The 24490-nt window shown below is 31.3% G+C and overlaps 1 protein-coding gene and 1 long non-coding RNA gene across 4 annotated transcripts in view; one reads left to right on the top strand and one right to left on the bottom strand.

Annotated features, from left to right (window-relative positions):
- The window catches only part of LOC127728368 (uncharacterized), a 242517-nt gene that overhangs the window by 138422 nt on the left and 79605 nt on the right, over positions 1-24490 (bottom strand). The gene's annotated exons all lie outside the window — the stretch shown is intronic.
- The window catches only part of LOC127728273 (transcriptional activator GLI3-like), a 140615-nt gene continuing 117776 nt past the window's right edge, over positions 1652-24490 (top strand). For all 3 annotated transcript variants that reach the window (XM_052235561.1, XM_052235558.1, XM_052235560.1), the window contains exons 1-2: positions 1652-1746; positions 8380-8543. The gene's annotated coding sequence lies outside the window, so the exon portion shown is untranslated. The remainder of the gene's footprint in view (positions 1747-8379; positions 8544-24490) is intronic.

The following is a 24490-nucleotide window of genomic DNA, read 5'->3' as shown; positions in this document are numbered from 1 at the left end:
ATCTACACAAGGACGTATGTTAGTTATACGTCCTTGATCTACAGATAACGGATAACGTTGTCATTATTTTTTCAAATTAATATTAAAAAAAAATATTTGTGAAAAAATTATGTGTAGGCACGTACCTAATTTAAAGTGCCTATTTAACGACAGCCAGGGGCGGATCCAGGAATTTGGAAAAGGGGGGGGGGGCGCGTAGTATGTAAAGTTCGCCGAGCGGAACGAGGCGAAATTTTATTTTTACCTTTTTGGGGCTAAAAAACAAAAAATAAGTGTAAAATGCACATTTTTAACGATTCCTGACGTGGGGCATGTATATTTTATAGTTAAAGTGTAAGCTAGGGTTGGACATTTTTGATGCCGCATTCTCCCCATTCTGAATTGTCTATTATAAAATGATTGAATGGATCCAAAGCTATGTACTAATATATTTGATGTGGGATTTGTCAGTAAAAAATGGACATGGAAAATTCTCGTTTGTTGTATGGTTAATAAGCATAACCTCACAGATTTCTTGTTGTAAACATGATATACGGCTATTCAATGAAGTTTATTATAATACGACCGACACGAACAAAGACAAACAAGCAATTTTTATCCAAATGTTTGGTTGAAATGTTTCACCCAACAAGGGAAGTGGGGGGTTCCAAATCAACCAAAGGCTACGAATGAGTCTGAAAATCAAATGACAACGAAGTTGTGAATGACGGTCGACAAATGGAGACATAAAGGCCACACCCAGCAGGCAGGTTAATGCTGAATAATTTTGTTGGATTTTTTTTTCTTATTTCAAAAAAGGGGACACGATAATTGTTTTCAATACAGATACGGCCAGAATTTTTGTTTAAGGCAAAAACCAGGGTAATTTTTTTTTCTCTAAAATATCTCAGACTGCCCTATCAAATCAAATGGTCCGTACCTTAGACTTTATATCTATCTAGAGCTTACTGACTGGGGGTCATTATTCAGCAATGTTATTAATTGGTTGGGGCGTGTGGGGTTACACATATTTTCGTAGGTGAATAATATTGCTTTGGAACAGTTTTTTTTTCATGAGAGTGTAATAGAGTATTACTTTCTGTTGAGTGGAATTGTGAAATAAAAGTCAATACGTTCTTGCTCAATCCTTTGTCGCTTTGAAGGCGTCATGCTTGTCATCTTCCGCCTAAGCAATGTGTTACTGTAATTTGAATTTCAAAGTGCATGACTGAGTGTCGTTTTTTCGACGTACTGATCAACTCCACCGTAGCGAATCACATGACTTCAACATAATCAATAATATATTACAGTAAATACGAGCGAAAAATATCTTTATAAGTAAAGAATTGTTGCATAAAACTTGAATTAAATACACTGCCGGGAAATGGTAAAGTTCACTAAGTCTAATCTGATTAATAATTTTACAAAAAAAAAAGGTCAAGCAAAGGTGGGGTGTACGCCCTCTACGCCCCCCTCTGGATCCGCCACTGACAGCTACCGCCCCTGTAATAATAACAAACATATTATATGCAACTGGGTAGAAGTGCTTCAGCGCCGGAACATAAGTCGTTCTTCTTTCGTTCAGCATTGAAAATTATATTCTGATTAGCCTGGATCCTGGTCCAACTACGCCTACCACCTCAATCTCCAGAAGGCCATTTTCCTAGACATATATGCATTAAGTCCCTTGAAATCTGGCGGGTCTTGACTGAATCTCAAATTAACTCTATTGGATTCAGCCGGTTACTACAAAGGATTTGTATTAGGGTCTGTTTCTGTTCTGTTCCCTGTAATTTCCTCCTCTCTAAGGAGCACTATATTTGTGTTAATTTTAAATATGTGTGTATAATTACTATATACTATAAATTACTATGGAAAATTTGTTTTGAACAATGCAAATAGTGGTAGGAGAATTTTGGTGTTGGTACAACATTCCTCCTATCTGGAGGTGTGCAAAATAAATCTGAGTCCTTTCACCCAGATTCACACTCTCCTTAGGCTTAGTATATATCTATTTGCCCTGGGTCCGTTCACCCTGATTCTTATAGTCTTTATCGCTTTTTGGGAATCTGCGAAACTTCAACTCTTGACGTTATACAACAATCTCTTTTTCTATGTGGCGTCAGACATTTTCTCTTGTGACGTCAAAATTTTTATGGGAACCTCTGTAATGTCCATTAATTGCAGACAAATAACGATACGGTGTATTGTAATTTGTTGTCTTGTTTCATAATGATAGAATATTTATTGAATAGTATATGTTAAAGTTTGTTGAAAATTTCGCTGTATGTTTATGTTGTTTTGCTGCTACTAAGATAATCATTTTCCCTTGATTTTCACTGTAGAATGAATTTTTGGTATTTATATAAAATAACTGAGGACAATGTTAGCTCAGCTGTATGTATTTATTTATATACAAAAATTTTCCTTTCTTGTCTTGCAATTTTTATTTTATTTCTTTTTCATTACATAGTTACAGAGAATATATATATATTTATGAACAATTACATTAAATATTAAAGCACATTTGTATTGAATGTCAAACTAACCAGGAGGAGTGACCCTCACATTTATAATTTTTATAAATCTACACAGTTTTTCAAGAATACATTAGTTACTTGAGCTCATTTATTGTTGAAATTTATATAATATGTATTTGGACAAAAAGTACAAGAGTGTTGTAACAACTATCTGTCTTGATTTAGAATATTACATGTCATGACATACACATGTATTATGATCATCACCTATATCTATTGATTTGCAAAGATGGCACACCCTGTCATTTTACTCATTCCAAGCTGACTAGTTTATTTTCATCATTAATCCACCAAAGACAATTCATACAACAATCAGTGAGATCAAAGACATCGTAATAATTCTAATCAGCATTCTAAATTACAATCAACAGTCATGAAAAGTAATTCTAAATAAAAAACTAATGTAACAATGAAGCCAATCAATCATGTTAATGCTTCAAAACAAGCCATTAATTATAAATATTTCCATGTTTTTTTTCATGAATTTTGAGAAATATATATTTTTATTTAAAATTTACCATATAAAATCTAAACAAGTTTATTAAACCTTAATACCGTTTATATTAATATTGTTTTATAAAAGTAGGGTGAACAAACCTAGAGTGAACAGACCCTATGGGTGAACATGTAATCAGGGCGAACAAACCTGATACCTGCAGCATGGTATCAGGTAGTTCTGGCCCTAAACCAATCTGGCCCCATGTCGATTCGGCTCCAAGTCATTCCTGCCCCATAGTAAAATAATGAATGCAATTACTACAAAAATCCGAGGGTTTTATGACATATGTATTTGATTCATGTTAATGGAGTGAAACTTCTAATAAAATCATAATCAATGTAAATGCTTTATACTGCATAATCATCTGTACTCATTTAGGCCTAAATTAAAAATGTTTTAGTTTTACCGTTCACTGACAGACCTATTAATAAAAATGATCCAACAAATTATTTAATTGGCCCCTCATAATTTTTTTGTTTTTTCTGTTTAAAATTTTCTGATTTTACAAAAATTGATGAAATAGCAGTTTTTTATTTATAAAATGAAGAAGTTGAAGAATAAGACAAATAATTTCTTTAGAAGCATGTTGAAACCATTAACTTTGTAGATTGATTATATTTTATTTCAAATTCAAACAAATTGAAGTTATTTCTTTCACCTCCAGCACTTGTTACTGGAGCTACAACTAAAGATTATGATATTTTCAGCTAAAACAATCTTGTAACTTCATCGATTTAATTATTTAATGTGTGATCTATTTCTTGAATTAAAAATTTCATATTCCTCTCCAAATTGGTTGTAAAAGATATTTATTTTTGTGAATTTTTCTCGTCCGCCCGTGAAAACCACAGATCAGAGGTAGACCAACTATGACAGAAATCTGTATTCTTACGATAATGAATACAGACTCACAAATGGAACAGCTGATCCCAAAAGTAAAAAAAAAAAAGCATTCAGCATGCATTAATCCACATTTGTTTAGATCCCCTTAGTTACAAGTACATATTTTAATGCAAATGTATTGTTTTTAGTTCCATATAAATTTGTTAAAATTTTTTTAATCTATATATATTTTTTGATGAGAAACAATGAATATATATCATAAACAGAATAGGTCTCAAATTGATTTCCCTGTGATTCTGAAGTAGTATGAGCCCTGCTTTTATATAGATACTAGAGAGGTGAAAGCTCATGTTTTTCTTATACATTATAAATGAGCATATCCACACACCTTTTATTTCTAAACAGGAGCAAAAAACAGACAAGTGATCAGAATCAGAAGGGAGACCAGATAATTTGAAAATATTATACATGGATTTTTGTTTCCCCTATATTCACAAAGGTAAAATTCTTTCTTGAAAAAAATACAATACTTTCCCTACCTACCTACCTACCAAACTCTGAACCATTGGGAAGGGGAACAGCTAGCAAACATATTTTTATGTTTGGCCTTAGGGTGATAAATTGATTTGAATATAAATATTTTACATTTAAAAAATAACATATTTCGATATGAAATCTTAAAATAAATATTTAAAATCTTAAAATAAATATTTAAAATATTATAAACAATATTTGATTAAATGATCCTCTCTAATGGAAATTATAAAATTTGAATATGCATCAAAGGATGAAATTTAATAATGTATATGAACCAAGTCAAATATATATAAATTTTGTCCCTTTTGAATATTTTATAAATTGTGGCAGATCGACTTGGTCTGAAACAACTTGGGACAAATCGACTTATACCGGATCATCTTGGGACCAGATCTATATGAAAACTGCAGAATTACATATAAAGATACTTTCAAAGGTCGTCACAGCAAAAAATTAAAGTATCCTTTCAAGACGTCATAATTATTTGGACTATCCAAAAGGGATACATAATTTTAAGATCTTAAATTATATACAACTTACATTAAACTGTACAGTTATCCCACCACCCATGGTCAGATAGTGATCACATAGACATTTTTATGCCCCTGCCGTAGCGGAAGGGGCATTAAGTTTTACCCTTGTCCGTCCGTACGTACGTCTGTCCGTATGTATGTCCCAAAGTTAGTTTCCGTTCTCTAACTTTAGTTTGCCTCAACCAAATGTTATGAAACTTATACACAATGCTTATTACCTCAAAACACAGATCAAGTTTGAATTTTGGTGGCGTCACTTTAACCGTTCTAGAGTTATGCCCTTTACAAATGGAAAAATTGCTGAATTTTTCGTTTCCGTTCTCTAACTTTAGTTTGCCTCAACCAAATGTTATGAAACTTGTACACAATGCTTATTACCTCAAAACACAGATCAAGTTTGAATTTTGGTGGCGTCACTTTAACCGTTCTAGAGTTATGCCCTTTACAAATGGAAAAATTGCTGAATTTTTCGTTCCGTTCTCTAACTTTAGTTTGCCTCAACCAAATGTTATGAAACTTATACACAACGCTTATTACCACAAAACACAGATCAAGTTTGAATTTTGGTGGCGTCACTTTAACCGTTCCAGAGTTATGCCCCTTTACAAATGGAAAAATTGCTGAATTTTAAGTTTCTGTTTTCTAACTTTAGTTTGCCTCAACCAAATGTTATGAAATTTATACACAATTGTTATTACAGCATAGTGTATTGCACAAATGCAAAAAAATGAATATAAATTCAAATCATATAACCAATTCTAAGTTCTTTGACTACAGTTTTTCTTTGTCAGAAACCTATTATGTGTCAAACATTTAATTTCAATCCAAATTCAGACCTGTATCAAGCACGAATATTGTGTCCATTTTTGCCCAAACTGTTCAGGGTTGGATCTCTGCGGTCGTATCCAGCTGTGCTAGGCGAAGCAATTTATTACAGTTTGTTCTTATGTTGTCCTGTAACACCACAGTCTAGTCAGGAGCCTGTAGTTCAGTGGTTGTACAATGTAGTTGGTTTATGTGTGTCATATTTGTTTTTTATAAATTGAATTGTTTCACATTTTTCATGCCGGGGCCTTTTATAGCCAACCATTCAGTAAAGGTTTTTCTCTTAGTTGAAGGCCGTACAGTTGCCTATAATTGTTTACATCCACTTCATCTAATTTTTGGTTGTTGTCTCATTGGCAATCATACCACTTCTTCATCTCCTTCTTCATGTTCTTTTTATATTATTGACTGTTTATCATCTGGCGTATTTTAAGTAAATGTACATAATGCCCATTTCTTTACTTTATTGTTTGATCTTTCAATAGAAAAGTCTTCACATGGAGTACATAACAAAATGTTCTTGTTTATTTTTTCAATGTCTATGAAGTTGTCTCTTCTAAAGTCAATAAATCTTCCACAATTTCAGAGCAGAGTCTAGAAGAAGCTGTAGTAGTTATCCTCCTTTAATATAATCTTTATATGCTCCTTTCTTTTGTTTTCCATAAAATACTCTTTGACTGGGAACTATATTGTGTTCACCTTGAAGGTCCTTTCATCCTGCTTTCGTCAGTCCATTCTTTTAAAAATATTTATTTGTTAATGTATGTATGTTTTAATTTTTTTATGAAAAGCTCATAAGATCTTATATATATATTCAAATGATTGTCAATATGCTGAATCGAAATTAAAGTTTAACCTACTTACTTTCTGCCAATCTTTTCCCGGCTATTGAACAGGATAACTTCATACACATGTATTAGACCCACTTCATAGTACACCAGCGTGAATTTTTATCCCTATCATACCCCAATTTACCATAAAAGATAATTACTATGTAATAGGAGGCAGGTGCTGCCTGATGAGCTCCCAAAGATTTTTGTTGCATGTATAGTTTTGTATCATCATACTTTTCGGTAATCAGATATGCAAATTTGCAGGAAATTATATGCTCCTAACAATACAAATTTGCAGGAAATTATATGCTCCTAACAATACAAATTTGCAGGAAATTATATGCTCCTAACAATACAAATTTGCAGGAAATTATATGCTCCTAACAATACAAATTTGCAGGAAACAGTAAGCTCCTTTATGATGATGTTGTCACTACCTAATCCAAATTCTGTGTCCATAATGGTTTTCTGATTTGTCTGTCCTCTGAATCCCTTATCATAACAACAAAAATAAACATACTGGAAACTTTGCATGAGTTTTTCATGGACAGAAAATTCCAGACAACCTTAGTATGTAAGCACTGAAAAGTCTACAGACGTTTAGAATCAGTTAAAATTTTGAAAATACCTTACCTTACAGAAATTTTAATACAACATATGGGTTGACAGAAGAAAGCTAAGGATTTGTGATGTGGTCTGTTTCTCAGATATTATAAGCAATTGGTCAATTATGTTTGGTGTATGGAATGATTATAAGGTGTACATGTCTGTCTGGCAAGGTTGTCTTACCTTGACCCATTTTCATGGTTCATATGTGTAATTGGTCAATGTTCAGCTTTCCTGGTTACTGGTTAGGTCTGTTTTTTCAGAAAGAAAAAGTAGTAGGTTAACTTTATTCAGTGTATATATGGAATGATTATATGGTGTAAATATCCATCTGACAATTTTAATCTGACTTTTCACTTTAACCTCATTTTACTGGTTCATTGAATTGATCAATGGTTAAGTTTCATTGTTCAGTCAGTTTCTTAGATTCTATAAGCAACAAATCAACTATGTTTGGTGTATGGAATGATTGTGAGTTGTACATGTCTGTCTGGCAAGATTGTATGTCCTCGACCTTTATTTCATGGTTAGTTGGTCAAATGTTAAAAGTTTTTGTGGTCAAATACTACAGGTTGTGTATTAGCAATGGGTCAACTATATTGGTGTATGGAATGAATATTATTTGTGCATCTGGCATTTATTCATCTGACCTTTACTTCTTTTTTATGGGTCTGTTGGTCAAGTTAAAGTTTGGTGTGTTGGTCTGTTTTCTCAGATACTATAATATAAGTCAATAGATCAACTATATATCTGAAGTTGACCTCATTTGAACCACTAATAATGTTAAGTTTATGTGTTACCTGCATTACTAGTAAAACCATTATCTTTAAGACTTTCAACATGATCAGTAGGTGAGCCATTTCAGGGTGTGCACTCTTGTTCTTAGATATCCAAGTCTCATGAAATATATGAATTGGCCAATATTGTTTAACTCTCTATAGTCGAAATAGAAAATATGTGTTCTACTGAAAATAAGTAAATTTATTTGTCGATATATTTTGTAAGTTAGAAAATCTAAAATCATTTCAGGATCATTAGTTTATTATTTTTGATTTATATTTGTTGGTAATTAATATGTTTTATCAATATAAAAACATAATTTCAAACATCGTAACTTTAAACACTGAATTAAGTTACACTTACTGAAGAAAAAGATGGTTAATGTTAATTATCTTCTTTTACAGGTTTATCTGTTGTATGGCATATGAACCAAAGATGAAAGATTTTCTTGGCCTAAATTAAATCAGCTGGTCTGTTACTGTAACTTGAGAGAGGTTATACTAATTCACTAAAATGTGTACTCACCCATGTGTTTTGTGTATTGGATGTTTAGATAAACAGATTTAAAGTAAGTTATATTTTCAATGGCTATACTCAAATTGTCATAAATGATAAGAAAAATTCCTGTCCAATATTGAAAAGGAACTGTATATTGCATCTAACTGTATTGTGAAAATGTAAATATTATTATTATTAGTTGTGATTTAGGCCTTTAGATATTCCTAATCCTCTTTGCAGTTTATGTGTATGAAAAAAGTATGAAGAAACCTATTTCTCATCTACATCACTAATGATAAAACTTTTTAATTCATTTAGAATAATTACTTGAGTCAGACATTGGATTAAAATTATTTTTATAAACATGTTTTTATTTTTGAAATGTGATCAGATTATGAAAACAATAGATTGAATTGTAAAAAAATATTTTGTGATTGTATGTTTTTATCATATCGATTGAAAAAGATTCTTATCAATGGAAACTTGGATGACAAAGGAATGCAAGAGCTAAGCTTCTATTATGTGATGAACTTACTTGACCTTTGGAAACTGACCACTATTAGATATACTTCATATTCTCCCAGCAACCTAATTTTGTAAAGATCTTATCTAAATGGCCATTCAGATTTTTACATATTTTTCAAGTTAAAATAACAGTTTTATAAAGAGAAATAAATGATATCTAGGTGTTGGAGCATAAATCAAATTTTTGTTGAAAAATCATTTTTAGTTCATCTGGCCCTAAAAACCATTTTGAGCTGCTGCTGTCATTGACAGAATGGTATCTTGTCAATCTATTATTGGTTACCTTTGTCATGGTCTGTTGGTGAACTTTTTATATGCCTGTTGTCGCAGATGGGACAGAAGTATTATGGTCTACTATAGTTCATCTATCTGTTGGTCAACACTTAGTACAATAACTCAAATTTGCTTTAATCAATAGTCATGAAATTTTAACTCATGATTAACTGAAGATTGCCTCTTTTTAGATTATGAAAATTTTTAGCTTTGTTGTTCCAGAGTAACAGGACTTTAACTTGCCCTCATTAATTTCCTCAAAACTATACATTATTGTTGGAATTGATAAAAGGTAGCTAGCTTTTTATCAATTAAAAAAAATGTGTTTTTTTTCCAAAGGAAATGTGAGCTTTTGCCATCATTTGGCGTCTGTTGTCATCGTACGTCCGGTGTAAACTATTTCAAACATCTTCTCCTCTGAAACTATTGAACCAATTCCAACCAAACTTAAGCTGAATGATCATTAGGGTATCTAGAATAAAGTTTGTGTTTTATTTTCTGTTTCGTCAAATAACATGGCCACCATGGCTAAAAATAGAACATAGGGGTAAAATGCAGTTTTTGACTTTTATTATAGATATTATATTATTATAGATAAAGATAAACTGTAAACAGCAAACATGTTCTGCAAAGTAAGATCTTCAAAGAAGTTTTATATGACCAACATTTTCAATTGACCCCTTAAGGAGTTATTGTCCTTTAAAGACAATTTTTCACAATTTGTTCATCTAGTTTGCTTACTTTAAAAAATCTTCTCCTTTGAAACTGCTGATACAATTTCTGCCAAACTTGGGCTGAATGAGTTTCAGAGTATCTAGTATAAATATTGTATTTTATTTCCCTGTACATGTACTCAAGAAACATAGCCACTATGGCTAAAATGGAACATAGGGGTAAAATGCATTTTGTTGCTTTTGAAGAAAATATTACAGATACAAAGAACATTTAAATGGCATTTTTAAGCCACTCATTAATATATATTGAAAAGCAAAATAATCATTGATGAAAGATTTATGCAAAAAATTACAGGTGAGCGATTCAGGCTCTTGAGAGCCTCTTGTTTCTTTCCAGAGTTACTGGACTTTAATAGTCAGATTTAGATAAATTTTTCATGTGTTCATGATGTTGCATCATAACTTGGTTTGCTTGGAAACTTTAATTTTTGGAATTGATTAACGTAATATACTGTTTGATTTAACGTTGATTAATGTTTGTGCTAGCCAGTCCTGTATTTATATATAATAAAAATAGATAAACTAAATAATACTATATAAATTTTTGCTTGCAATCACTGAAAGCTAACTCAATGTGCCTTAACCTCCTGACCATGTACAACTATACTCAAATATTGGCCGCTGTACTTCTTAGTTGTTTTCAGACAACATTATGAACATCACAGAAAAACACAAGTCATCATGTGCAAAAATGATGCTATGACCTAGTTTTGACCTAATATTGGCTCTTTGACTTAGAAAACATCACTGTAATGATAAGTTTTCTCCTGTATTTTCAACATCCTAGCTTCAGATATTGAGATGATATTTTGTTATGCCCCTGCCGTAGCGGAGTGGGCATTCAGTTTTACCCTTGTCTGTCTGTACGTAAGTCCTAAAATTGGTTTCTGTTCTCTAACTTTAGTTTGCCTCAACCAAATGTTATGAAACTTATACTGTATGCTAACTACCACAAAACCCAGATTAAGTTTGAATTTTGGTGGTGTCACTTTTACCATTCTAGAGTTATGCCCCTTTACAAATGAAAAAAATTGCTGAATTTTTCGTTTCCTTTCTCTAACTTTAGTTTGCCTCAACCAAATGTTATGAAACTTATACACAATGCTTATAACCACTAAACACAGATCAGGTTTGAATTTTGGTGGCGTCACTTATACCGTTCTAGAGTTATGCCCCTTTACAAATGGAAAAATTTCTAAAATATTCGTTTCTGTTCTCTTACTTTAGTGTGCCTCAACCAAATGTTATGAAACTTATACACAATGCTTATTACCACAAAACACAGATCAAGTTTGAATTTGGGTAGCGTCACATTTACATTTCTAAGTTATTTCTCTTTATAACATAATATGCAAGCATGGGCATCATCTGTGTCCCATGGACACATTCCCCATTTTTTTATAATTGTATAATGAGTTTCATCCCTATCGTCCTTTTCAGAATCTAGTGCATTCTGGGTAATATTTTCAAAAGTGTACACCAAAACCTCTTGATTGGTTAGAAATGTCCTAAACAATTGAAAGTCAACCAATGAAGTGACATTATTTTCATTTTGAGGTAAGAACAATTGAATTACTCACAATCCTTTAGATTCTGAAACAGCCAATAAACATACTTTTATCCTAATATGATTATTGAACTTTTTAAAAAGTTCATGAAAATAATAGTTTCCTTCTCTGTTATATTTTTATAAGTAGTTCTTGAAGAAAATTAGCTGATATCTGGTATCCTATAATGAGAATTTTTGTTCCTGTTGTCACTTGATCTTTACCTTTTATGGCTAGCCTGGTTGAACGAAAGAATCATTACTGGTAAAATAACTATTTTCTACTCAGTACCAAGGAGTCATAAGGATTTGTGTTGTTAATAGGAATTAAAATATTAAGTTTTAGTTCACCTCACCAGTCAGGATTCTACTTCGTCAAAATTATCTCCACATTACGCCACCTAATTTTTTTAATCGTGAAAATGGAAGCCATTGTAGGGATGACACACTGTCCATTTAGCTCTTGAAAACAGATAAATTTATACACATAGCTTCATTATGATTCTGTCAGTTGTATTTAAAAAGACAAATGTACCTACTAGCTATTAAGCATCATTTAATGTACTTTTAGGCCTTTTGTCAACTTAAAGCAATTTTCTGATTGGTTGCCAGGGGGAATTTTTGAAAGTTAAAAAAATACTAAAAAATTCTAATTAAACATTTCGTTGAAGGGCAGACTAAATATTTTCAGAGGTTGAAGACTTATTACCTGAGATAACACATAAAAAAATTTTTTTTTTTTTAAGTTATGCATTTTAAAGATCCACTTGTCAAGTCTGTCGTCAAGTTCTTTTTGTAAAAAAATGTCATTCAAACACACCTACTCTGTTATTATGACTCATTAGAAATGTATTGCACTTGACCCATATATTTCATTTTTTAGTACTGTGAATTATTATATTATTATATCAACCTGTAGCCTAAATATATAAAAATAATAGCATCTGAAGCGAGATGATGTATCAAATATTTTTGCTTTATTTGTTTTCAAGACAAAACAGTCAACTCTAACACGCTTGAACATAAAAAGGTGTAGTCGTGTACTCAATTTTCTCTTTTCGGTGAGGTTATTGCCCATTTTTAGGATTTTTTCACAAAAAACTGTCGCCAGGGTCAGAGATGCAAATTAAAGCTTTATAAAGATCATTCTTTTATCTTTCTGTGGAATTTTTTTCGGCAGAATTTATGCTTATGCACCAAAAAGATCCACATGTATTTGAACCTACCACAATCGACTGTTTTGTGAAAATTTGTCTTTAATTTAAAAGCTCACAAATATCTCTAAGTACCATACTATAATATAAGTAAAAACATGTATATAAGATGCAAAAAATCCTAAATCATGCACCTACATTAAGCTTTTAAAGCCCATAGAAACATGTAAACAATTCAAATATACCAACTTGGGCTTTTCTTCCTTCTCTAATAAAGAGCTCCATTTCTTTTGGATATCAGCCTGTCCTACATCCTCCATAACATGGCTGCCACAATAACTTGAGAACTAGAATAAGACAGAAAGACTAATGGTTACTTTGTATTACTTAAACTTTAAAATAAATTGTTTTTGGCATCAATAAACTTCATAAATAATCATATGTTAACCCATTTCAGGTGTTTATTTTTTATAAAATTAAATTTGGAGTCATTGAAGGATTGGAGTTATTTCCCCTCAACCAAAAGTTTGATTCATCAGTCTTACTAAATTCTGATAAACATTTACAATAAGTTCTCTATACTCATCAATCTTCTTTTGATGTACATGTCAAGAAAATATACAAAGAAATCAAAAATAGCAGAAATTAACATGTGAACTAAATGATTTGTTTATCATGATGTCTACAGTTTTTATATTCAAATGTACAAGGATAACATCATTAGTCACTTCTGAAGTAATCTGAAACTTGAAGCAGGAAATTGTTGATCTGGAATGTTTCATTGATGACCAAAGGCTATCATTGATGTTGTTTTGGTATCTGATAATTGCAAAGATCGTTAGAATTTATTGAAAATGTGATAGTTGGGAAATGCAACAATTGAATCATTTTTTTTTAATTTAAGTTTCTTGTTTGTCAAAAAAAAAAGAAAGACGTGCAACTTAAGAACAAAAAAAAAATCTTTTTATTTTTTCTTACATGTGTAATAGGAAAAATGTGCATATTTTCTGTAAGTTCAATATAATTCTTTTAATTTTAGTTTCTTAATAAATCAGTTAATAATTTTTCTGATATGGCCAGTATATGTTATATGTTACATTAGGAATGAAAAAAAAAACTTATTATCAATCTTTTAAAGGGACAAAAAAAGAGCACATTTGCATATCCTAATAATTATATTCATTTAGAAGTTTCATCCTAATAATTATAATATTAAAATAGAAGTTTCATATGATTCTGTAATTTGATTTGCCACTTTTTTGCATTAAAAAAGTTACATTTTATTTCTATGTTAAATGCAAAATCTATGACTTCACATTTCTGTAGCAGCATTTAAACAATGCATACAAAAACAAGTTGAAGGCTTAATTTAAGCAAGCACTTCCTTGCATCATACAAAATGAGCTTCTGTCAACACTTTTACACTCATATAAATTTACAAAAAGGATCCCTCATTTCTTATTTGAAAATTGAAATGAATTACTTGTTTGATTTGTTACAATTTATACTAATAGTTACTATATACATTTTGTAGTTACAATTAAGTCAAAATGTATTCCATCTTTTAGCAATATTGAAACAATGGAACAGTTTATGAATATAAGCCCTCTTATCGGTGATTGTCCTACAGATTGCTTATACAAGTAAAAATGAAGACCTGAATATTTATTAAACTATATCCAAATTTTACAAATAAATAGAAATAAAAGGAAATGTTGAGATGTTGAGATGTCAGAATATTGAAATAGAATAATATATAACATTGTTTTAATTGGTTGTAGTTCTTTAACAGATGAAAAAGAAAAATACTTGGGTACAATCTAAAAATAACAACTGATAATGCTCAAAAGTTGAGACAGGGACTATAAAACGTACGTCCCAAAATTGGTTTCCGTTCTCTAACTTGAGTTTGCCTCAACCAAATGTTATGAAACTTATACACAATGCTAATTACCACAAAACACAGATCAAGTTTGAATTTTGGTGGCATCACTGAAACCGTTCTAGAGTTATGCCCCTATATAAATGGAAAAATTGCAAAGTTTTTAGTTTCCATTCTCTTACTTAAGTTTGCTTCAACCAAATGTTATGAAACTTATACACAATGCTTATTACCACCAAATGCAGATCAAGTTTGAATTTTGGTGTCGTCACTTTAACCGTTCTAGAGTTATGCCCCTTTATAAATGAAAAAATTGCAAAATATTTAGTTTACGTTCTCTAATATAAGTAAGCCTCAACCAAATGTTATGAAACTTATACACAATGCTTATTACCACAAAATACAGATCAAGTTTGAATTTTGGTGGTGTCACTTTTATCATTCTTCAGTCATGTCCCTTTCTAACTTTATATGACATGCAAGCGGGGGCATCATCTGTGTCCCATGGACACATTCCCAATTTATTTTTTTATGATGTTCTGAGTTATTGGACTTTAACCATCAGATTTATTGCAGTTTATCACATTTACTGCATTTTTGCATAGGTTATACAAACTGCAGCCAATATCATCATATTCTGTCAGATAAGTGCCCTGATTTGATGCAGAATGATAACTGTTTATTAAGGGCCTCTCTTGTACCATATTGAGTCTCCTTTCAAGTCATCTTATTTGTTGAATTAATAAACAATTTGATTAAATTTTCAGGTATATGTTATTAGAATTTGGATAAAAATGAATAAATTAAATTGTTACCTGCACATTGAACATGTGTTCCTTTGTTTATGTTGATGATGACATCATATATAACTTGCATACAAAAATCAGGAAATTTCCATGTTTCAGTTGACATTTCAACAAATATTGTGCAAGAAATTCTTAGTTTTTTGTTAAACAGGTTTTTATGCCCCCGCCGTAGTGGAGGGGTCATAAAGTTTTACCCTTGTCAGTCAGTCCGTCTGTCGGTACGTCCCAAAATTGGTTTCCATTCTCTAACTTTAGTTTGCCTCAACCAAATGTTATGAAACTTATACACAATGCTTATTACCACAAAACAGAGATCAAGTTTGAATTTTTGGTGGCGTCACTTTGACCATTCTAGAGTTATGCCCCTTTACAAATGGAAAAATTGCTGAATTTTTCGTTTCCGTTCTCTAACTTTAGTTTGCCTCAACCAAATGTTATAAAAACTTATACACAATGTTTATTACCACAAAACACAGATCAAGTTTGAATTTTGGTGGCGTCACTTTTACCGTTCTAGAGTTATGCTCCTTTACAAATGGAAAAATTACTGAATTTTTCGTTTCCGTTCTCTAACTTAAGTTTGCCTCAACTAAATGTTATGCAACTTATACACAATGCTTATTACACAAAACTCAGATCAAGTACAAATTTGGGTACCGTCACTTTTACAGTTCTTGAGTTATGTCCCTTTTTAACGTTATATGCAAGTGAGGGCATCATCTGTGTCCTATGGACACATTCCCCATTTTTTTTTTTTTTTTTTCTATTTTAAACGAGATACCAATGGTATACATAAATTAGAATCATGTGCAAAACAGTGTAGCCGAGACCATTGATTGGCGCGCTAAAATATCCCATTGACTGGGTCAGATTAGGTGAACGTTCATCTGTGACGCCCACAAATCACGACCTATATTTTTTAGACATTTAAACTGTGGGGTCACCAAAGGGTCTCAACGCCTAAATAAAATAATTCGAAAAACTAATCAGGAATAACATTTGTGTTTTGATTTATATTGAATACTTAAACGTTCTTTACTTGTGTTTTTGTTATGTTTTGATAATGAATTTTTATGATATCGGACGTTCTTTCAGCAAAAAAGGATTTAACTGGCTTTAAAAGTTACAATGGATGTGTTGATTATTATCTTTTTTTCTCGGACGTCAAAGCGATTTAACAATTGCGGTTGTCCAATTATGTCATCTTTTAACTTTTATCTGGTCAAAATTTTATTAGTGCATGATCAACTTTAAAAAGTGTGCAAACACAAAACATATAGACAAAATATACTTCTTTCCTGTCTTTTTCGTACTTGCAAGTTATTAGACAGTAAAAAGGCTATTTGGATCAAGCCTTGTGAAATTTGCATTTACGTTTTTGAATAGGTACACTGAAATGCAGTCAAGTTTAGCGATTGACAATTCATTGATAACATTCTGGCGTATCACAAACAAGCAACTTGTAACGTCTCATTTCATTGGCCGAAAGATTTAAATACAACAACAATTGTAGTGTGCACGTGAATTGACACAGGTGACCGACAATGGAATGTACTACGTTACTATGAATGTAAAAAACAATGATTTTTGGTCGAAATAATTAAATAAGTATTTTGTGAATTTCAAATAGTGGGGTCGAAATATTATACTAAAATTTTGTGTGAAGTAATATTCTTTATGCATGCAGCACTTGTACCGCACTATGAAAAATATAAGGATAAAATAAAATACATGTGCCGCTTTTATACGGATGAATGTATGAACTACTTTAATTTCTTTCATATTGACGCTAGGTTATTATCCTGACAATGTCGTAGTTACTTATAATAAGGATCTCATAATACTGATCCATTTCAAATTTATGATGGGTTGCACAGTCCTCTTTTATTGTTTTCATGCTATAAAACGAAAATAAAGTAGCTAAGCGTTTGGTCATTCAGAAATGACGTGTCATAAACGAGCAAATTGTCCCCGAAAGATTTATCATGTGTGCACGTGAATATAGATGTACTATGCAATGTACTATCATGGTCACCACGAAATTCAAATGAATTCAGTGAAGGCATGTTGGTGTAAAAAGGTTTGAAATGTTTCATCGGCGAAGATTTTATTTTTGCATGTGTGGAACTAAAAAATAAATAAAGACTTGTGAGAAATGTCGTAGTTTATAAGGAACTATATAAATGTACTGTTTTCGATTTTAATTGGTTGAAAATTTATCCTTTAATTTCATACCGTAAGAATAGAGCTTTGCATAACATTGTTGAACTATCCGCCAAAGTAACGTGTGGCATGCGTGCGTATTAAAATGAAATACAAAATCATACATGTATGATAAACTTATAAACGAAATATTAAGAAATTAAGGATGACTACTGTAAAAGTCTGTACAAAAATGGAGTCACCTTTTATCAATACATTTAGTGAATAACCACACTGTTTAAAACTGATTGTTTTCTATGCAACTATTTAAATATTTACAATATATAATTTTCAACCGAGGATAGCAAAACAGTTAATTATAAATTAAGAAAGTATATCGCTGGAGTTTATAAAGTACATTTCCTTCCACTGTGCCATGGTTTGCCATCTCCATTTTTTCTCTAAACAAAGCATGGCTGGTTACATGTTCTGAATTTACTTAGAATTTCGGGATTTTTTTTTCAAAATCAAGTAAACTAAATCAGAAAAAAAATCACACTATCCTAAAACTTATGAAAGAATATGAATAATGAACATGACAGTTTATAACACAAACCCATTTACTATAAAAATCGAGCAATATCTTTAGTATGTAATTTGGTTATTTTTGTAATTAAGTACGGTTTCATTTCAAGTAAAACGTTAATTCATCAAGTCCATTGAATAAAAGATAAGGCAGGGTGAGCAACTTGACAAAAAAAAGGCAGGATGACGATTTATGTAAAAAAATCAGGATAAACTAATAAATATAGTCAGGACCTAACAGACTGAAAAATATAAAGACAGGACAGAGATAACAACTAAAAAAAATGCAGGACAAAATGTTTCATCCAAGTCCCCCACCCCCAATCAAAATAAAATGGTAGCTCCCTTAATCCAGAACCAATTGACAGGAGACAGTTGAATTAAATATTTCGACGTGACTGTTAAGATTAAAGTTTAAAATTTTACATGCACATGTATAAAAGCTAGAATTGACATGGGATAATCAAGAACACAATCATGTATGTGAATACGACGATGGAAGTTTTTAACGACCTTGACCGGCTACGTGAATACTGATCAGTCCATTCAGCTTTATAGTACGCATGTTCTATTTTCAGGTGTGAGGTCGAAGGTTTGAATTGACCAATGAAAACGATCGTTCCTTAACGAGTTAATCTAATAAAGTTTGTTTGACTGATTATGTTGCACGACCTTTCGCTATGCTTGGCCGCAGTTCAGTATAAAATGTATAGTTTGATGATCTTTTCTGCTAACTACTATACTTGTGAAAAACCCTTGGCAACAGAAACATATTCAGCTTTTTTTTTAATCGACCCAATTTACAAAGTAATGGACGACTTCGTACATTTTATGATCGCAAATAAAATATGTATATAATATACTGTGCACTGTAGTTCGTATATATACTGAGACCCTTTGGCAACCCCACAGTTTAAATGTTAATATAAATACGTCGTGAGTTGTGGGCGTTACAGACGAACGTTCACCTAATCTGATCCAGTCAATGGGATATTTTAGCGCGCCAATCAATGGTCCTGGCTACACTGTTTTGCACATGATTCTATTTCAATTTTATATATTTTCAATATTTTGCCTGGGTTGATTGAAGATTTGAACAAATAAGTAAATTTTCTATTATTCTCTGATTTTCAATATCTTTTTTTCTTGAAAAAGTGATAATTTCAAATGTATACATACATGACATATGCTTGCAATGGTTATCACATGTGAAGAATAACAGATAGTTATGTGTTCTATTTAACTTTAACAAAGAATTTGAAGTATTTGATATATTTTATTTTGTTGTTTGGATTTGTGAAAGAAATAATACTGTAAATTCAATTTCAATCTTGAAAAAAATCTGATTTATCATTCCAGAGTAAGGGACTTTAACCATCATACTTTTTTTAGTGGATGGGTTGCCACAATGATTTGCAAACATTTAAGATTTTCCCATTCTTGCAGTAATTTCAATATGTGTAAAAAGGTGTTAATTGAACTACTTGCTAAGCTGTATTTTTAATATGAAAACAATTACTTTTTTTTCATTTCACCATTGCAGTCTTCAAGTTGATAAGATCAGGGCAGTTTGAGATAAAAAGTCTTTTAAATAACATATTTATATAGGTTGCAAAAAATTTTGCAATTTAATTCTAAATCAAGATAAATCCCAATTAATTGTTTTTAAATAAAAATTTTTACTCTGTTATTCTAAAATTTAGATCTATTAAATATTTTCATCAAGAGGTTGGATGAGAAAAGAATGTTTCTAAGAACTTTTCAACTCATATTAACTTGAATTATTTATGATATCAGAAAAAATCTGTCTGTTTAGCTAGCTAGGAAATGCAGTAGAAATAGGTTCAATGGCTCTTTAAATGATGACAAGTATACTTTCTATATGAAGTTAAATTTATGTTAAGAAATTAGGTGTCAAAGAAAGTTGAACCTTCACAAAATTTTAAAGCAAATGCTGAGTTCAGTATAGAAGTGTCAACATCTTGGCAATATGTACAATTTATTTCACGTAGATGGTGACAAAAAAGTAACATTTTTCAATCCCTTGTCCATATCATAAACTTGGATACTGTGGATTCATAATTATTCGTTGGATACCAATTTTTGTGGATTTCTTGGGTACATGTGAACCACAAATTCAAATGTTCAACGAATTACAAATTTCCTATAGGCTTTGTATGCAGCGATCAGCATAACCACGAAATCAAATATCCACAACAATGCAAGATTTTCACAATCGACGAAAATTGATACCCACGAAAATAAATGAATCCACTGTATGTATTATGTATAATGACCATTCTGTGTACAATATTTAATCCTGTTTGCTTTGATGTTGAAATTTGTATGCAATCAACTTTTCTTAGATTATGTTTTACACAATAGTTTATGAAAAATATTTATTTCTTTATAAGTTTAACCTTACAACATATTTCACACTAGCTAATCCTAACTTTTATAAGAAACCGTTTAATGCTAACACCATATGCACCAACCACAATGTTAAAAATGCTATTACCCAGTGCAGATATCTGTTTCTGATGAAAGGCAATAAGTGCATACTAATCACCCTGTCTTTCTTTAATTTGTACAAAGATAGCAGATAATAAACTCCATTAACTGAACCTAAATAACTTATCTCTTATAAAGTTATTAGCTAATCATTTTACAAATATTTCTGCATTAGTCAATTAATTTTTACATCTAACGAAGTTACATGAAAAAAACCCAGATCTACATCTCTTAGTAATTTGATTTAGAGAAAGGTTGATTCTATGCTGAGATGGCCAAAGATTACTGAAGTCAGTTAAATCAGACCAAATATTTTTCAACTAACATTTCTTTATGACCCTGTCTGGAAGGAAAATCTTGTTTGTGGATTTTATGCAAGCATTTGGGAAAATCATTTTGGATATCAGAGGTTTTTCGAACAGTTTCAGTTCTCTCTGCATAGATATTTTAGACTTTTGAAAATACACAAATAGTCTGTGTGCAGTATGCACGCTAATGTGTTTAAAACCCAACATAAATGAACATGAAAATCTAAGATATGTTTATTTCTAAATTATTGGAGTTGCATCCCTTTTACTGTGAATAAATGTATAACATTTCTGTCATGAAACTTGAGTAACAAGTTTTTTTGGCGGAAATTTAAATTACCAGATGTTACCTAGATATTAAGGTAAGCAGGCAGTATGATAAATTACCAAGAAAAGATTACCTCTTCAAAGGAGAGGGTTAATTGAAGTGCTCATGCTCTCCATGGTACACCAAATACATTATAATGTTTTAAAGAGAAAACTTTTTTACAAATGTTTGTAGTAAATAGATTAATCTTTTTCTGACAGGACATTTAGTTAGCCAAACTTTTTATTTTGCAATCACGCTTGATAAAAAAATAAATGGATGTGTCATATGTAATTTGAATTTTTACCTACATACTGGTATAGATTATCCATAAAATCACTTTGACATTAATATACAGTGATGATATAGATAATTCATACAACTAAATTTAGACACTTGCTTCTCGAAAAACTACAAAATGGTCTAAAAGGTGATTTCATGAAATACAATTTGGCAGCATCATGCATTTCTAAATTTTGTATCTAAAATCAATGCATTTTTTGGGGTAGTTTGGTTAATATTTGAAAAAAAAAACCCTGTAGAACCAGAGTCCCTAATAGACGTTTTTAACACTCTCTGTGCATTTGCAACAAGCGTACAGACTGATTAATGATAACACTATAAACTAACAAATTAGTACGAAGAACAACAAACCAGAGTACTTAAATGAAAAAAAAAATAACAACAAATTTCCATAAAAAAGTGAGGAATATGAGAAAAAAGTTCAAATTATAATGTCAACTGAAAGGAAAGAAGTGTGTGTACTTATATTTGGAAAACTAAAACTGTATTTGGTACTTTTATACAGATTGACTTGTCCACAAAACCACAAGTTTTTCGGTACAATGACATATTTGTATGTGGCAGTAATTTGCAGTTCTTTCTCATAAAGTGGCCACCAGAAAATCGTCTTTTGAAAATAAAAAAAAAAAATTATTGTGAAATTTGCTTCTTATCCAATATTCTGTTGTAAGCACATTTCTTTACCTGCAGTTTTTGATGAGTTAATTTTTATACGACCGCAAAAAATTTTGCAGTCGTATATTGGTATCACGTCGTCATCGTCGTCCGAAGACATTTGGTTTCCAGACAATAACTTTAGTAAATGTGAATAGAAATCTATGAAATTTAAACACAAGGTTTATTACCACAAAAGAAAGTTTGGGATTGATTTTGGGGGTTATAGTCCTAACAGTTTAGGAATTAGGGGCCAAAAAGGGGCCCAAATAAGCATTTTTCTAGTTTCCAGACAATAACTTGTGGAACGGTGTATGGATCTCTCTGAAATTATACAACAAGTTTCCATACCACAAAGGGATGGTTAGGATTGGCTTTGGGGGTTATGGCTCAAACCGTTTAGGAATTAGGGGCAAAAAAGGGGGAAAAACAAGGGTTTCCTGGTTAATGGACAATTAAAAAAAAGTACAATGTTTGTTTTTTTTGGGGGTCAATTTGCAACAACATAATGTATTGCACAAAAGCAAAAAATTTAATTTAAATTCAAATCATATAACCAATTCTAAGTTCTTTGACTACAGTTATCCTGTGTCAGACACCTATTATGTGTCAAATATTTAATTACAATCCAAATTCAGACATGTATCAAGCGCGAATATTGTGTCCATTTTTTGCCCCAACTGTTCATGGTTGGACCTCTGCGGTCGTATCCAGCTGCGCTCGGCAAAGCAATTTATTGTGTTTGGCCTGCCTAAGACACGGGGCATTTTGTTTTCTTGTCCAACTGTCAATTTGTCCCTTTGTCCTAAATCAGGCTGAAGCTTTGATTAAAGGTAGTATACAATGGAATTATGGTCACATCAACTTTGATCTTATTACACATGTTTGTTATGATTAAAAAATATATGGCAGAATAGAGTTTTGACCCAAATTGTGTGGTTCAATCACTGAGCATGGAAATCTGATAGTGTAAGATTGGCATGATGTCATTTGGACATGTATTATTATTAATATAACATTGAAGAATGATTAGACAAACTCCAGCCCCAGTAATTGATGTTATTAATTATTAGGAATATCAACTTTTATTGCTGTTCCACTTTTGTAGATAGTAATTTCACACCATTTGATTGGTTGGGAAATAACTTCACAATAACATTTCATAAAAACTTCAAACATGTAGGGAAAAATTCATATAAATATATTATTGTAGGAATGCATGAACAATTATTTGTCTGTAATATTTGAGAATTGGCATCCTGGAAGAAGTTAATTGATGGACATCCCATTCCAACATTTAACACTAAAGTAACATTAAAGTTACCCCTCATGATCCCCTTTTGAAGATATTTCTTGATAATCAGTTGCAGATGTGAAAGCCATAAAAAAGATCAGGTACTTAAAAAAAGCAAACCTATGTCATTAGTTAAAAAAAAGGTTGCCGCTAACTTGATAAATATCCATTGTACAGTCGGTTGGCATGTAATGATTATTTTATCTTTCACTCTAAAATTTTGAATTGTTACTGAAGTCTTGAGCATACTTACATTTTTCATATATGTTTATAGCAATTAAAATTTCTAATTATTAAAGATATGTTGGTTCTAATGTATAGGGAAGAAGTTCCTCAAGGTCTTGAAAATGCAAGGTTAAAAACCAGTGTCAAGTGAAATGATTGACATGAACTGTTTGTCACATCAAAGTTCATAAAGAAAAGATGAATCTTTTGGGAAAAGATTTCAAGCTTATTTGATCAACCAATATTGACATTACAGTTCCAAATTTTTGTAGATAAATAATAGAAAAATACTGATCAGGACAGACAAGTTGGTCAAAAAAAAAAAGATGGAATAGTCCAATAGACTGACAATAGTCCAAAAGACAGACAATAGTCCAAAAGTCTGTCAATAGTAAAAAAAGCAGACAATAGCCTGCTGAATGACAGACAATAGTCTTAAAGGCAGACAATAGTCAATAAGGCACACTATTAATTTAGACCAGCAACAGTCTGAAAGACTGCCAATTAAGTCCATAAGTCTGTCAATAGATAATAGTCTGAAAGACAGACAATAGTCCAAAAGTCTGTCAATAGTCTGAAAGACTGACAATAGTCTTAAAGACAAACAGTAGTATAAAAGACAGACAGTAGTATAAAAACAGACAGTAGCAATAGTCTAAAAAAAGACTATAGCCAAAAGAGACTGGCAATAGTCTTAAAGACCAGCAATGATCTGAAAGACAGACTATAGTTGAAAAGACCTACAATTGTCTAAAAACTGATAATAGT

The sequence above is a fragment of the Mytilus californianus genome, unplaced genomic scaffold, assembly GCF_021869535.1.
Source record: "Mytilus californianus isolate M0D057914Y unplaced genomic scaffold, xbMytCali1.0.p SCAF_2, whole genome shotgun sequence".
Lineage (NCBI taxonomy): Eukaryota > Metazoa > Mollusca > Bivalvia > Mytilida > Mytilidae > Mytilus > Mytilus californianus.
The sequence above is the reverse complement of the archived record's forward strand: the minus strand, read 5'-3'. Positions and strand labels throughout refer to the sequence as shown.